We start from the raw sequence: 16,380 nt of genomic DNA on the forward strand, positions 1-16,380 counted from the left end.
CATCTTGCCCGGTTAGATTGCGTTTGAGTGGATACAATCTCATATGCTGTGGCTCCCCTCCTGAGCCTAAATCAGCTCTGTGACAGAGGTAATTTTACATGATTTGACTGCAGTCAGACACAGCATCTCTGTGAAGCCAGATGAAACATGAAGCTAACACTCTGTACACAGCAGTGCTCCTGGAATGGACAAGAATGTCAGCCCAGAAATAAAGGAAATATATTCACACATTGATGTGTGGGTTTATGTCCTGCAATGCTAGACTTTGCTTTGCGCCCGTGACAGTTTTCTGTACTTTCATTATTATTTCCTTTTCTTTCGTTGCTATGAACACAACTATGTCTCTGTCTGCCCTCCATCGTTTTTTCCCCCCCCTTTCATTTCAACTCTGTTCTGATACATAATTGACCCTTTAAAGGGATCCCCTGATGCTAAAGCACATCCACCATTAGCACATCGACACACATGCACGCACACACAACCAAATATGTTGATTTCAGTCAATTAAACCCCATCAGCTGTTTGCCTCCTGCTAGACATATGGCCTGTGTTAAATCTAAAGAGCAAATGGAGCCGCCATTCAGAAGGGGCATCATTTTAATGGAACCCTGAGGGACACGACCCACACCTGCGCAATAATAACATTCAACCATGCTCAACCCACTGGCCAGATGAGGACAGTGTTGATTTGTGTTTGTGTGTGTTGGGGGGGGGGTTTAAATTCGAATAGAATTTATTCTTTTTACAGTTTATTTCAGCCCCAGCAGCAACAGGAAGTCTTCAAAGAACAAAATCATATCAAACACACTGATATTTTTGTTCATGAAACTAGCATAGGAGCTATAAATGTATGTTTCCAGAGTCGCACCAGGAGAAGGGCAGCTCATGCTGTTTTTCTTCCCTAACATTTGTTATTATATAAGGCAGAAACACAAACACCCTCCATGACAGCAGACCAACTCTCCCCTGCAGTCAGAGGCAGCGTACTTTTTTTTTTTTTTTTCCCTTTCTTTCTTTCTTTCTTTCTGTCTTATTTTGCCAACTCCTAGTTTAGGAGTTCACAGGTCCTTTGTCAGAAACGGAGACAAATAACTGAACAAATGCTTAGAAATATAATTTTAGAAAACAATATGGTGCTGTGCCTTTGGCAGAGACGATCAGATGCCTTATTTTAAGACAAGAAGAGAAATGAAATACGCTCAGAAATCTGTGAAAATGGCAAATCTTTCCAATTCATCCATAACAATTTAAAGTATCTTCGTCAAAAGAATAAAAAATCAACAGTATATGACCTGTTTATTAAAAAAAAAAAAAAACTACAAAAAAAACAAAACGATTGATTGCCTTGTCCGCAAAATATATATATATATTTTTAAAAAAGGCCAAAAAGCATCTTCAAATAAGTATCAAATAAGTAAAATGGATAAAAACTGAAGCTGAAGCTGATTTGAAAGCTCTGTGGCTGCCTCTATTCGTAAAATTCCTCAGACTGTTTACTGATTTTTAAAGTAGTCTCTGTCTGTTGACCAATCGACTATTTATCATGAAGATCTTTCCTTATTTGCGCAAATAAGAAAAGAACAACTGATCCTTCATTGCCAATAAAACAAGTGCATGATCACAATAAGGTGAGTGGGTGATAAAGGCATTATAGACAGGAAATTATTAAATTTCCAAATAGTTCTGCTTTAGTATGTTCACTCACTTCCTAATAATCCACAGCATTGTGTTTGTGCATGCATTCTGCCCGCCCCCCCTCCCCCCCAAAAGCTCATCTGTTCCAGCTCTCCCCAGCTTCACACTGCTCACATCTCCAACACCACCAGATATCCCCTTTTTTCCTGCTTGCTCTTTTCTAAAGTTTGGCTGTCAATCAGTACTAGCCTCAGGCAACAGGCACTGATGAAAAGACCCCTGAGACAAGGGGACCCAAATTAGATTTCAATAAGGATGTTGAATATTCATATCAGGGAAACATCTAAAGGTAAACGCTTTTTGATCTCCGTGCACAAATATCACTTGTGTGCATTCCCAGGTCCTGGTGCTGTGGTTTTACAGTGTTTTCTCCCCCAGCCTGGTCTGGCCCTGGCCCCGGCCTCGGCTCTCTCTTGCTCCTCAGGGGATGCGGTGGAATAATGATGATGAGCTACAAAGGAGAAAAAGAGCCATAATGAATGTTTATACTAAAGGGACCCAATAGAAAGGGCATCCGTACTAAGTATTCAGTAATTAGTATTTAGCAGAAGTTGATCGCTGAGTGCACACATTCAATCATGCAGACACACACACACACTTAACACGCACATTTCCAGGGCAAAATCACTGAGGCATAATCGGTTACTGTGTAAACTTTAGACAGGGGAACCTCCCTTGACAGCACCAGTCAAAACACAGTTTCGTTTCTCCTGTCAACATGTTTACTTTATTTTTATAATTGAGCCCACTTTGGTTCTTTCTTCCCAAAATGTCAGCAGAATTCACAATGTGGCTGTTTATTTTTATGGATCTACCTGTGTTCAGCTGCTCATTAGCACTTTAGAGAAACACAGTCACCACTTCAGGGTTGCACTTTGTGATTTCTCGTAACCTTTCTTTCGTCTCATCTTGATGTCCTTTTTATTTGTAAACTGTGCTTGTTAAGAGTAACATCCTCTGAATACCCCGCAGAAATTGCCATCACTTCCATCATAGCAGAGATGGAAATGTGTCGGGATGGTGGAAGTTGCAGGGGCATGCTTTGGTTGCCTGAGGGTCTTTTCCCCGCAGAGTCCACACCGCTCGGGAGCACACTATGAAGTGAGTCCTCAAATGAGACCAAAGGGATGGGAACAACCATCTCTTCTTGACGCAGGAAGGGACCATCCAGTTAATAGTCCACGTCAACTTCCATCATCAATAATGCGTCAGGAGTGACCATGATAGTCGCAATCAAGCAACCGTGCCTCATGAAGCAAGAAGACAAGCCAACTGCGTCCGCCAGCAGAGCTAATAAAAAGAAAGCCACCCTCATCTTACATTATACTTTTCTCTTGTTATTTCTCTCACTCTGTGTTCTTCTCAACCCCCCTTCCAACCTACCAACCCCCCCCACCACACAACACGATGGTCAGTCCATTGCCAAGCAATCTGCTCTGTTATGTTGTTCACACATTCATGGAGCCAAAAAGAAAAAAGAAAAAAGAAAAAAAAAATCTTTTGACAAGATATGATGACTTGCCCAGGTGGTGTGTTTCACTGGTCTCTTGGTCTTACGGGTGAGGGCAGCGAACTGATGTTTGTGTGTCTGTGTGTGTGCGTCTGCCTACAGTATATGATGGTGTGATTACCCCAGGCCCTGTGCTGTGGTGCTGTGATGCCGAGTGTCACCCTGCTCCGGCCTGAGCCCTGCAGCCAGAGAAACCAGCTGTGAAACTGACAGGTTTGTCTTCTGCACTCACCTACACTCTTTCTTTCCTTGCGCGCACACACACATTTATACACATGCAACCACATACACATAATGTGGCACACATACAGACGCGCACACTTTCATGGCCTGAGGTTTAAGTACACATGCACACACATGAGCCTCCTGCCCCCCCCCCACCTCCCACCTCCACCACCGCAACCACCACATCCACACATATCCACAGACCATCACACAAGCTGCAGGCAGTCTCTCTCATGCCAGCTACAAACACAGTGCAAAAGGAATATGCTTACAGAGCTCTGATATGCAGAGGCTACTCATAACCAGGATGCTCAGCAAATATATATATATATATATATATATATATATATATATAAAAACAAGAGTAAGATACTTAAAATATTATTTTCAATCATGGACTTTGTTGCATTTTCATCGATGCCAGTTAAAAATTACAGTTGTTAATCAATTGTTAAATCAGACAAATTTAGATTTAGTGCCTTGTACCTCTTACTAGAAAGGATATTAAATTATGATCAAAGTAGAAATACTGCCCATTGTCTAGTGATGAGTCTTTCATTTTATCGACCCTGACAATGACTCACAATTTATATTTTGGTTTGAATAACATTGGTAAGCTCGGTGCATTTCAAATGTAAGAATTCAGGTAATGTTTGATGAGGAATTGAATAAACTGTCCAATCCTGATGAATGCTGCCTGATTTAATATGACTCCTTTCTCCAATGCAACTCTAAGAATCTAGCAGAGGTTTGTATTAAGGTATGTGGCACATACACGAAAACGTGTAGTTCGTACTATGTGGGTCAATGAGGACATGCAACATCGCCACAAGCATCTGAACTTGTGGTCCATCCAGGAAAAGCTGATGAGATGCCCTCAGGAGATGTTGCCTTCAATGGCACCTTCCCCCACACTTAATGCACACCTAGTGTACAGACAAACCAACACACACAAGCGCGCGCACGCACGCAGACTTTGACACACGGTAGTGAAAGATGCCATGTGTGTCCAGGTGTCTGGATGTGCTGTAGCACCCTTCAGATGTCACAACGACAGAAATCAGTGTTCTGACCAGGAAGTCTGCAGGCAGCATGTGTGTGTTACCTTGCCACATATTTGAACGTGTGTGTGTGTGTGTGTGTGTGTTAGTGCATCTGTGCACACAAATGTGCATGCCTGTGTACTACTGCGTGTGCCTGTGGAAGCTTATTCCTAGAGGGTGGGGGTGAGAAAAACAAGTGAGAAACAGCAAAACAAGTTGAGACAATGAAGAAAGCAACACTGGCACCTGTTTCCCCTGGTGTGGAGGTTGAAGAATCCTCCTCAGAAACAGCTAGGTTTGGGCCTTTGATGTACTTTGCCTCTAATGGTGCTACTGATAATTTTACCTCTTTCAGCCCAACAGCACTCACACCTTTATCTCTCTTTCCAACCCTCCATAAAGATGCTCCTTTCCTAACACGCATGCACTTTTTTTTTTTTTTTTTTTTTTTTTTTGGTTCAGTTATGTGGCCAGATGTCCAAGTTGACATAGCGCTTAAGGCGTTTGACTGGATGAAACAGTGCATTGGCTACGGGTAAAGATGGATTAAAACAGGGCCCGAGGCACTTGTGTTATATTGAAAACATCCTGGGCTGCTTTGTATGGAGATTTGCATACATTGGGGTCTGTGCGGCGATGGCCCATCTGCTGAAGTGCATTGTCCCCAAACAACAAAGTATGTTTAAATATTTCACATCTCCATCTACTGGGACAGAGGTACATAGAAATAAGAAAGGAGGGAGTTAGAGAAATAGGGAGATGGAGCTGCAGGGGTGAAAAAAAAAAAAAAAAAAAAACATAGGAAAAATGAAAAAGTAGTAGATTGGCACAGCTTTGAATTTGAACTGCTCCCAAATGTGCCTCAGTCAGAGCCACAGTAAATAACACTATTGCCGGCCAGGATTTGGGAAAATGAGGAAACTCTAAATATAATATGTTGTAAAATCTGAATCCGGGTGGAAAACATAGCCGTCTGCATTCAGAAATGAAGATGTGAAATGTATGTTCATCCGTCATGTGCTCAGAATATTCAGCTAATTATAAAAAAAGATTTGAAAAGAAAGGTGTGACATTTTAAAAACAACTTTCTAATTGATTTTTTAAACTCTGAACACATCAAAGTCTGCTACGTGAAATAGATTTTTCATAATTTTCCTACATTTTCCTAATATATGATGTATCCCTTGTATAATGTATGCAGCGTTAGGTAGACTATGAAAGACACAGACGATGTTGGTGGAATAAAACTGGCAGAAATCCATAGGAGACAGTCTTTTACAGACTGGTCCAGTATTAAGTTATCATCCCTCTGGCCCAAAACCTCTTTATTGTATTAATGCCATAACTCTAGATTTCGATGACATTTAATGACACTGTAAAATTAGATAATTACTGTAATATATCTGTGTACTCATGCCCATGTCTGAGGTCAGAAACATAAAAATTAATAAGGAACAAGTGGGAGAAAGGGGAAGGAAAGGAGAGATTAAATAACTGTGTGTGTGTGTGTGAGCGAACACTTGTGCATTAGAGAATTTAAAGTCTCAAAGATGGCAAAAGGTAATTTTATTAAAGCAAAGAGGACACAGTCTGAAGTTACTTTGACATCCAGTGTTGACACAGCCTCCTTTCAATATCCCTGCGTTTTTATTTTCACTCTCCTCTCCCCGTGTGTCGCTCATTTCAACCAAAACACACATCAAAATGAAAAACATGCTCAGGGCCGTGGATGGTGGATGGAACAGTAAGGTGATTTAACGACGGGACGGTTTGTGTGTAGGCTGGACAGCCTGGTGCAGCCTCCATCTTCACAACCCGCGCACACACGCACACACAAACCCATGCATGCATTTACATGTGCATGCACACGCACGCACACACACACACACACACACACACACACACACACACACACACCCACAGACAAACACACACACTGACACCACATATCTGAAAAAAAAAACAAAAAACAAAAAAAAAAAACCAACACACACACACACACACAAAAAAAAAAAAAACAGCCAAGATGGACGTGAGGAACATGTTGCCTGCACGGGGGAGGATTTTGGAAAGAAGAACGTGGTCAATCTGTTTGTTTCTCTGCCACATCCAAGAAGAGTGATAATTTCATTTTCTTTCATTATTTTCTTCCTTTTATTTTACTCCTGATGTCAGATTTTGAAAGCTGCTGAGGTTTATGTTCAAGAAAAAGAGCATATCAGGCAATGTTTTTTATTTATTTTGGGACAGAATGTCACTCATGGTGTCTCTTGTTGCTGCATAGTGGAGCAGCAATACAGACAAACCCCTGTTACCTGAACCTCCCACTGCTGCCTGGTCTCCCTGCAGCTCCCCCTGTCTAATCATTTCATAAGTCACTTCATTTATGCAAACTCTTAAGTCACTGAAGGTCACGGCTGGGAGTCTGTGGAAAAGTGTAACAGACACACATTAACCCCCATTTAATCAGGATTACAGAGAACAACCAAGCATTATTTACCACACAGTACAGAGCATGGCAGCGCGCGCACACACACACACACACACAAATCCAGCACAATCAATCTAATGGTGTGCATTAGTTAACTGCCAAATGTTGGGCTTTTTATGGCAGGATCACCCATCCCTTGAAAAGATAAATACGGTGCACAGATCCCAGTAATTACACCAATCCCCTTACAGCACGCAGAGACTATCCTCACTCACAGCCTCTCTGGAGGACTATCGTCCTGTAGATTAAGTCATTTGGGACAGTTTTAGGGCAGAGGAGTGGCAGCCAGAACAAGAGTTAGATGGAGAGGAGATAAGAGGGACAGTGTTGATGTTTTTTGCATGAATTCACAATATAACACAGCAAAATACAGTGAATATCTATTGTGAAGCTCCAAATGTTTCTGTAAATACTGCCAACGAAATGCCAAATCATTTCTTATATTTTTTTCAATGTGGTCTCATCTTTTATAATGTCAAAAATAAGAGACTTTGAAAAATACATCATAACGCAATACTTCGCATTACATACAACTTTAAACAACTGACACAATGCACTGGCTTGGAGTTTGCTAGTCTCCTTATGAAAAGCATTCTGTGTATTCCCAAGGCCTAACGAGCACTGAATGCATTTACTTAGTTTTGAAAGGTTTTAATCATGCTCTGTTGACATGCATAATTGCTGGTTTGCTAGTTTTCCTTCACTGCTTTTGCTATGTCTGAGTGTTACTGATGACAATACAAACTGGTGGCAGGAATGCGTATCGTTGCCTGCCAGTATATACAGGGGATCCACTGGTCATGACACTGTTCCATAGTTATGATGGAAAAAGAAAAGACTGACATTTTCTAGCGCCTACCCTTTAAATAGTAGTTGACGATTATAAGAATTATATATATTCAAACTGTTAGTGCTTATTGTTGGTTGCTTGCTTGCTTGCTGCTTTTCACATCACTCAATGGCTTCAATGTAAATTGCGGGCCACAAAACCCAGACTCGAGTGGATTTCAAAGTTCCAATCATTTTCCTTCCAAATACCTCCTTTGCAGTAACGTCTATACTCTGCAGCTCCAGGAAACTTGGTAATGGAAACAGGTAAATGTAAAGGGGGATTTCTGCACTGCAAAGACCAAGACCTTTAAAGACTCTCAGCTGATTTGTCTAATTAAGATTAAAATTAGAATTAATTTGAAGTTAACAGAAGACAGTAGCTTTTCTGCCATTATAACTGCCACTTGGTTATTCCTTTAATGGTCCATAAGAAATAAGACCTGTTTCATACAGACATATGGACTGTTAGTTTAAAGCAGACACCATCAATATCACCCTTAAGATGGTTGTTGTGTTCAATTCTGGCTTGTAGTGACCTCATGATGTTCAGATGTAAAGGCCGAGTCCTCTCTCTGGAAAAGCTTGCAGCATAAAACAGTAATACACTCCTTCCTGGTGCAGACTACAATCAGTATAAACCTCAGCTGTATCCGTGCATGTGAATCTCTGAAAGTGCGTGTGTGTGGAACGGGTAGCAGTGGGTGCAGTTTAGCAAAGGGAGCTGAGTAAAGCCTTCAGGCCGCGAGGCGATTGATGTCCATCGGGTGGCTGAGGAACAGTAACTCACCCTGCTCTCTGACTGCAGCTAAAACTCTCATTAGTTTAAGTGTGTGAGAGTTCTCTGCTTCTCCACCTTTCAGACCTCACAGAGCGGCGAAGGGCCAAAAAGCCTCTCAGATGTCTCTCACTACAGAGTGGGCAAACATGCATATCCGAACACACACATACTTACACAGAACTACATTTGTACACTCACGTTAGCCTCTCTTTTCTCACTACTCTGTCTTTTCTATTCCTTTCTCCTGCAGCATTCATGTACATAAGCATGAGTGTGCAGCTTAACAGCAGGTCCTAATGAGGTCTGAAATATGAGCGGTAAACATTTGTATGGACAGATGTGGATTAATGTTCATCTTTTCTTCAAGCCAGAGATTAAATCTGATTTACTGCCTAACAGGTTTTAGTTTTCTTTTTTTTTTTCTATTTGATTACAGAGGGATGGGAATGAGGAGACGAAGTAAATGAGAGCGAAAGAGAAACAAAGGAATAGAGCAGAGTGATTGTTTCTCTTACTTATGGGGAAGATGCCAGAAGAAGCCAGACAGTGAAAGTGGAGGGAACAAAGGAGAAAAAAAAAAAAAAGGGTTGGATTGGAAAAGGAGGCAGAGGGAATCGTCAGATGCTCCTCGTTCCTGTTGTGGGTTGCTAAAGTGAAGGAGGAGAAATTTGAGTCATGCGGATGGAATCAGAAATGTCAACAGATTGAGTCAGAGCAGAGCTGGGACCGTCTGGAAGGAGAGAGTATCAACACTGACTGAGGGGCATGCAAGATTTTGGGACTGTCACTGGGCTAATGGCAAAATTATTGGACATTATGTCTGTGTGAGTGTGTGTGTGTGTGTGTGTGTGCATGTGTTGCATGGGGGCGGATGTGGGATTGGCTTAGTCTGCTGTCTATAATGAATGGTTAATGTTAGTCGGGGAAAAAATGAATACGGTCACCATCTGCTCGATCTAAGTCTGTGTTCTGTGGGCACATTAGTGTGTATGAGAACCATGCAAGCACACACGTGCACATACGCACACTTACAAACACACACACACAAATTGGGCTCTAGCAGAGAGATTTGGAAATAAGGAATAGAAGAAAAGGGAGAGAGGAAGAAAGATAGGAGAAAGCATCTAACATGCAACAAAATAGAAAGTGAAAGTGGTGAAATTTTATCTGCCGAGGCGACATCATATGTGTTCAGACACAGCAGAGATGCAGATACAGGTGAACACAAACAGGCCGCAAGTTATGCATGCTGTCAGATTTCTCAGACACCAGTAGCCTATGGCTGCACATATACAGCAGAGCATTATGAACGACAAAAACCACACAGCAAAGACAAAGAGCATCTTTACTACCAGCACTGTAGAGAAAGTTTACCACTGAACTATTGTGAAGCTCATGGAGTTAATCTGAGAGGTGAGTCAGACAACGACTGCAATCGATTCATTTTAACAGAAGAAGAGCTTCCTCTGTGTCACTTAGTTGGCGTTCTATGTTCCCTTCATCACAACAGAACACAAAAAAAAAAAAAAACTAAAAGTGTATGTGGCTGTCACATACAACATGGAAGCTGAAGATAAACTGTTTTAAATTACCCCCGTCTACAGCATAAACACTGGGTACCACGTGGAATGTGTTAAGCATAGAACAGGTTCAAATCTCTTGTGTGTGTCAAGGTAGCAATAAAGATTTTTGGAGCACCAAAATGTGTCTATTAAACATAAATTGTATTTATTTATATATAAATTCAGTTTTCTTTTGTTGTTGTTACAAAATGCCATATATATAATATTTACAAACGCTAAAATGCAAAAATGTGCAGCCTTTTTTTTTTATCTTGAATTGATGTCATATCCAATAAATTATTCTACAGGACAATATTGTGAGAGTGAATTTTTTATATTATAAGACATGACATAATATATATATATAAAATATATATAATAGCTTATGATCTTATCACCAGAATGTTTATTGATGAAAGAATTACTCAATATACATTACAGATGTCATGCATCAATACAACTCAATTAAATGCAACTGCTGTAAGCACTTAAGCTGAAAATACTCTTGTGCAGAACGGGCCCTTTCAAACTAACTTTTTCAGATATGTATATTTACAGTAGTTAAAGTTCTTGCATTCAAATATATGAAGGATTCTTTCATTTAGATGTAAAAGCCTTTTAAATTTATAGACTTTTCAAGTCCTCAGGCTGATTCTCACATAAACTCTAGGAGAGTTTAAATGTGAGTTTGGTGTGGAATTAAACAAAGTTATGCAAAATCCAATTAACAGTCTCAAAGGCGGGAAAACCTTTAGAAGACATTACAGGAAATGTAGTTTCAATATTGTGACTTAAGTACAAGACCTCTGAATAGCTATCTATTACTAGACTACTGTTTGAATAAACAGTAACAGTATTTAAGCTTTAGGGGGATTACAAGTGTTGAGGACACCAGAACAGTATCATCCCTGACTGTGCTCATGCACACACATACACACACACGCCCACTCATACACCAACGAAGAACAAATACATGTTTGTTATGTGATTTTTAGTTTTTTTTTTTTTTCCAAATTGCATTTGGTCTCCAAAGTTCAAAATACAGAAACTCCACACTTTCCACACATCATCATGCTCTTGAGTAGCTATGACGGAGATGAACTGCAGCATGTGATAAAACATTTGTGATACATCCCTGTACATTGGGTTGATAAGTAAATACAGCCTACATCAATAATCCTCCTGTCACTGTGTGCCATGTATTATGCAGAATTGCATACGCACACACACGCATACACACACACGAATGCACTCAAACATTGACACACACACGCACTGCCAGGTTGTGATTAAATTCTCTGTGGCCTATGATCTGTCTCTAAATCTTTGCAATTTTCATTTTATGCAGCTTTAATATGGATCATAGTTGCTCTCAGAGTGCCCCTGCTCCTAATCTGGAGCAATCTGAGCTGAGCCTGGCTGGGCCAACAGCTGACACTAAGCCAACCAGTCAGCAAGTCAGCAACAAAACCTCCATGCAGCCACCAGACCCCAAATACCATCAGATGAAAGCAATTTGAGGAAAAATTTGTGTAATAATCTATATCTGTATTTCCTATAGGAACATCAAAAATGACATGTGGCAGCAAATAATGGAAAAGAAAACAGAAAAATGCCACAATGTTTTTCAAACTGAGGAATTTGTAGTGACGAAATGAGAAACTTTTAGTGTCTAAGTGTTGTTTGCTGCAATGAATACAATCTACAAAGATGTCAGTCCTGTTGTGATGATGGGAAGGCCTGGCTGAGTGTTGGCGCAGTGGCTGAGGGAGATGGAGGGAATGGGAGGGGCTGAAGGCGCTTAGTGGTGTCAAAGAGCTGCAGTGTGTACAGGGTGGGAGTGAGTCTAGTATGTTGTCACAATTGTCATGATATTCAGCACGTACAACACACCCATTGTCACACGACCACACATGACCCTATTTTTCAGAGAATTGGAGGACGCGTAAGAGGATTAAATAATTATGGGTACACTGTTAAAAAATATATATTAATACGGTAATGCTTGGATCTAGGAAATCCAAATCACTTTCAAAATCATGCAACTGCCCATGTCAAATAAAAAATAAATAAATGCATAAATAGCACTTCCTGTATTTACCGAAGTCTACCAAAAGAAGAAGGAATTAGCATGGTGGTGTCTAATTTTTCTCGATCGAGATTAAACTATCATGTCAAAATACCAAAGAGTAAGCCGCTGAAGTGTTGGACCAGGAGCAGGCACCCTTCTGGGACTGGTGTAAATAACACTGCTGCTGAGAGAGGAAAACCCACAAACTGAGCAAAGCTAATGCTTGGCTTAACTTTCTCTCTCTCTCCCTCTCTCTCTCTCTCATACACACACAAAGGCTGCATTACATCACATTTACTTTGCTTCCTTTATCCAAACCCATCAGTGATTATATTTTCAGATGATCGTGGTCAATGAGGAGCAAAGAGTGAGAATATAAAGGGGTAGAGTGAACATCAGGGAAAAGGGGTCACCCCACCAACTCAGCCAGCTTAATCCTCCCGGGGGCAGACGGCAATACCAGTTAGATGTGTATCAGGAGACCCTTCTGGACATATTTACAGTGCTGCTTTCCCAGGGACACCTTGGTGGCCCCACTACATGAGATTTATGAGAATTTCTTGGCAAGGTGAATGACCAGAGCACAAAATCCTCAGTGCCTTTGTATTGTAGGTTAATGTAGGTAAAATGCACATTTCACTGTACTATATACACCCAGTTTAAACCCCCTTCTGTCATCAACTGTCTGAGATGATTTCACTTTTTATTCATCGTTCATGACTCAGTTTATCCTTCCAACATTAGCTTGTGCTTAATCTCTCTGTTATCTGTCGAGGGATCTTCTGCGAACTAATCCATCTTTGCTAACATGTGTTGAAATCATACATTAATACTTGCACAGTTTCTCCACACCTTTAAGGAATAAGTGAAAAGTTGTATTGTTTGCAATAACATTAAAAAACTCCTACATCATTGTGTTACCTCAACACAATGAGCATGGTGACTGTAGTTTATGTTCAGCTGCTGTCACCCTTCTGCTGGAAATCCTTACTAGGATGCCAAATCTGATGGGGCTAGGCTCTTATCCTGCCGATGCAACCCCATAAAAAAAACGTGCAAATTACTCCTATTAGCATGTAAGATTTCTAAGATTAATACAATATAAAATATATTATTATATTTATTGTTCACCTGATTAAATTCTTCTTCCTAACCCCCCCCCCCTCAGTAATCTTCAATAGGAATTAATTTATTACAGGCTCAATGTCATAGACCTCTAAATAAGGGAAACATTCCTGTGCACCAGCACGATGGTTTTAGTTTCAATCAATATGTCCGTCTGTGTTGAGGCGGTATGCGTCCTGCTGGCCTGTCAGACAGCGGACTTGAAAGCGAAGTGCAAGTTCACCTCAGTGAACATGATTAAATCAAACAATAACCTCCTTCCCCTTATCAAATCCTCTTAAGCAGGCTGTATTACATATCTACTAAACAAAGAAAACTCAATCAGAACAATCAACCAAGCCAGGCCAGCCCACCCCACCAGCTTGTCTGATCCCATTGCATGATTAAAATGAAAATGGAGCCAGGACATTACCAGAAATCCCATGTTCACCTCATAAGGAAGATCAGAAATATCTCTCTCTTTGTGTGTGTGTGTGTGTGTTTGTGTGTGGGTGTGTGCATGCAGAAAAGGGGGATAATATAAATGTAGTCTGCGTAATTCCCTGACTTGGATCGCAAAACTGTTTTTATTGTTTGCAATATTAACAGAAGAAAGATTACGATTCTTAGGATGGGATTAATAATATTTACCCTTTTCATTCTCAAAAAGTAATAAATTAATTTGTTTATGGGCAGTGTGTTTTCAGGAAAACATGTTTTTATCGTGTTGCATGGCAGCACCTGTATGAACACACATCTCCAAACAACATCACAAAGGTCCTGCTGAATTTTAGATTTTAACAGATCAGGCAGTTAAGCAGCTTTGAGATATTTAATATAAACCAGGTGCCCTTTCATTTAGCATACCATGTTTATCATTAAATAACTTTTACAGGGGCTGCAACTGCTGATTATTTTCTTTATTGATTAATCTGACAATTATTTTCCAGATTAATTATTTTGTCAAATGAAAATATTCATATTATTTCACTTTTGAGAAGTAAACACATGCTTTAAATTTTTTCATTAAATGAGAGACAGTTAAAAATGTTTAAAATAGTTACTAATGAATATTCTGTTGATTAACTTAATCATTAATCAAATAATTATTGACATACCACCTTGACCATAGCATCGTTAAAATATCATTTTCATGTTGTCAAGTCGCTGCTAACAGCTTGTGTGTTTTGATCATCATTCCTTTAAATGCACACTACTATGTATGACGTACTAGTTCATGGCCCAAAATGCAACACATAACACATAACATGCAAAGTCATGACCATGAATTATGCATTTGTTGTGTTTACATCAGTTTGTCAGTGTGGGGGGTCCGTTCTCTCCTCTGTCTCTTTCTGTGTGTCTGTGTGTGTGTGTGTGTGTGTGTGTGTGTGTTGGAGTCTCCTGGGCAGGCTTACAGTAAGAGGCAAGCTTCGCATTACTGTTGCTCCAATTCACTTCCTGGGATAATCCTTAACTCAACAGAGGGAACGGCAGGTGACCTGGACCAGCCGAGATACAGTATGGGGCTCCATTAAAAAACACACACTCTCTCCCACACACACACACACACACACACACACACACACACTGCATGTCCACCTACTAACACACACACACACACACACACAGAGCCATCCATTCATAAATAATAACAATATGACCCTCCCTTCACCCTTCAGACTTTCCCTCTGCTTGATCTGCACTCCTTTGCTGTATTTCTCTCTTATTCCTTCTCCTCCTCATCTCCTAGTGAAACATATTGTTTCCCTGCTCCCTGAGATGATGGAGTGTTATTCATCTACAGCCCCAAAGTCATCTCCTCCATTAACAGCAGTGTCTAATTAAACCTGTAAATGACAAACACATAGACACAAACACAGGCTGTGCTCTAATGGCCCGCTGTAGCAGGAGACTGATGGGCAGCTGTCTGTTGTCCATCCTCTGTGCAGATCAACCTTGAGACAGGAGGCCTGGGTGATGACTATTAGACCTCTGAGATAACAGCAGAAGGTTAGCAGAGCATTGATAATGAACGGTGAATATACAGTAGCCTGGCAGTTAGATAAGTTAATTCGTTCAGTAATTGAGGGCAATATTGTCTTTTCAACAAAGTGCCGTTTTAATTGTGCGGCGTCGCATCTCTCACAGAGATATCAACTCTTTCCAGATAGTCATATTCGGAAAACAAAAACAGCAGAGGATGATGCGGGGAAAAAACAAGAGGTGTTTTTCTGTTGTTTGATACTGAGCTACAAACAATTGGAGAACAGTAAATGTCTCCAGAGATCATTTCCGACATTATTATCCTCTTATGCGCATTCTATAAAAAAAAAAGAATAACAAGGTAGCAGAGGCTTAACTGGAGCGCCTGTATTAACCACTGTGGCATTAGCATTAGCAACCCAGAGATAACTCCTTCATGTGAGCCACAATGCTACACAGAGAGAGGGTGCCAAAAATAAATAAATAAAAAAAAAACCTTTAAAGCCACTGAGAGCTGCAAAGGAAGAACAAAAGAAAAAATCTTTTCATTCATTGCATATTTTTGTAGAAACTCACAACTCCTTTTAACCGTCTTCTCTCTCAATCATTAACACAATCCAATCTCCTACTTCACTGACCTGAATAAACCTCAGGTAAAAAAAAAAAAAACCAACCAAAAACAAAACCCATTTCCATATTAGTATGAAAATGTCAGAATATTTCATAACAATTATCCCCTCAAAAAAAAAAAAAAAAAAAAACAGAATAAAACCCCTCTTATTCCTGCTAATCCTTCAAAGACTGTGATATTACCTGATGGGATGTTGTACAGCGTGAATACAAGCAACAAGACATGCTGGGAATAATAAAAGCAGGTCCCCATTGTAGAGATTAGAGAGTTTACATCTCTCTCCCAATTTATCTCTTCTCTGAAATATTATGCCTTCCTTCCTCTTGGTTTCACCCCCTCCCCTCCTTTTCTCCCCTCTCTTTATCTATTAGTATCCACCCACTGGAAGCAACTCTTGTTCTTTCACTTCATCCTCAATCTTCTAAAGCAAAACAGTGTACGATCAATTTTCTA

This window comes from Echeneis naucrates, chromosome 7 (genome assembly GCF_900963305.1).
Source record: "Echeneis naucrates chromosome 7, fEcheNa1.1, whole genome shotgun sequence".
NCBI lineage: Eukaryota > Metazoa > Chordata > Actinopteri > Carangiformes > Echeneidae > Echeneis > Echeneis naucrates.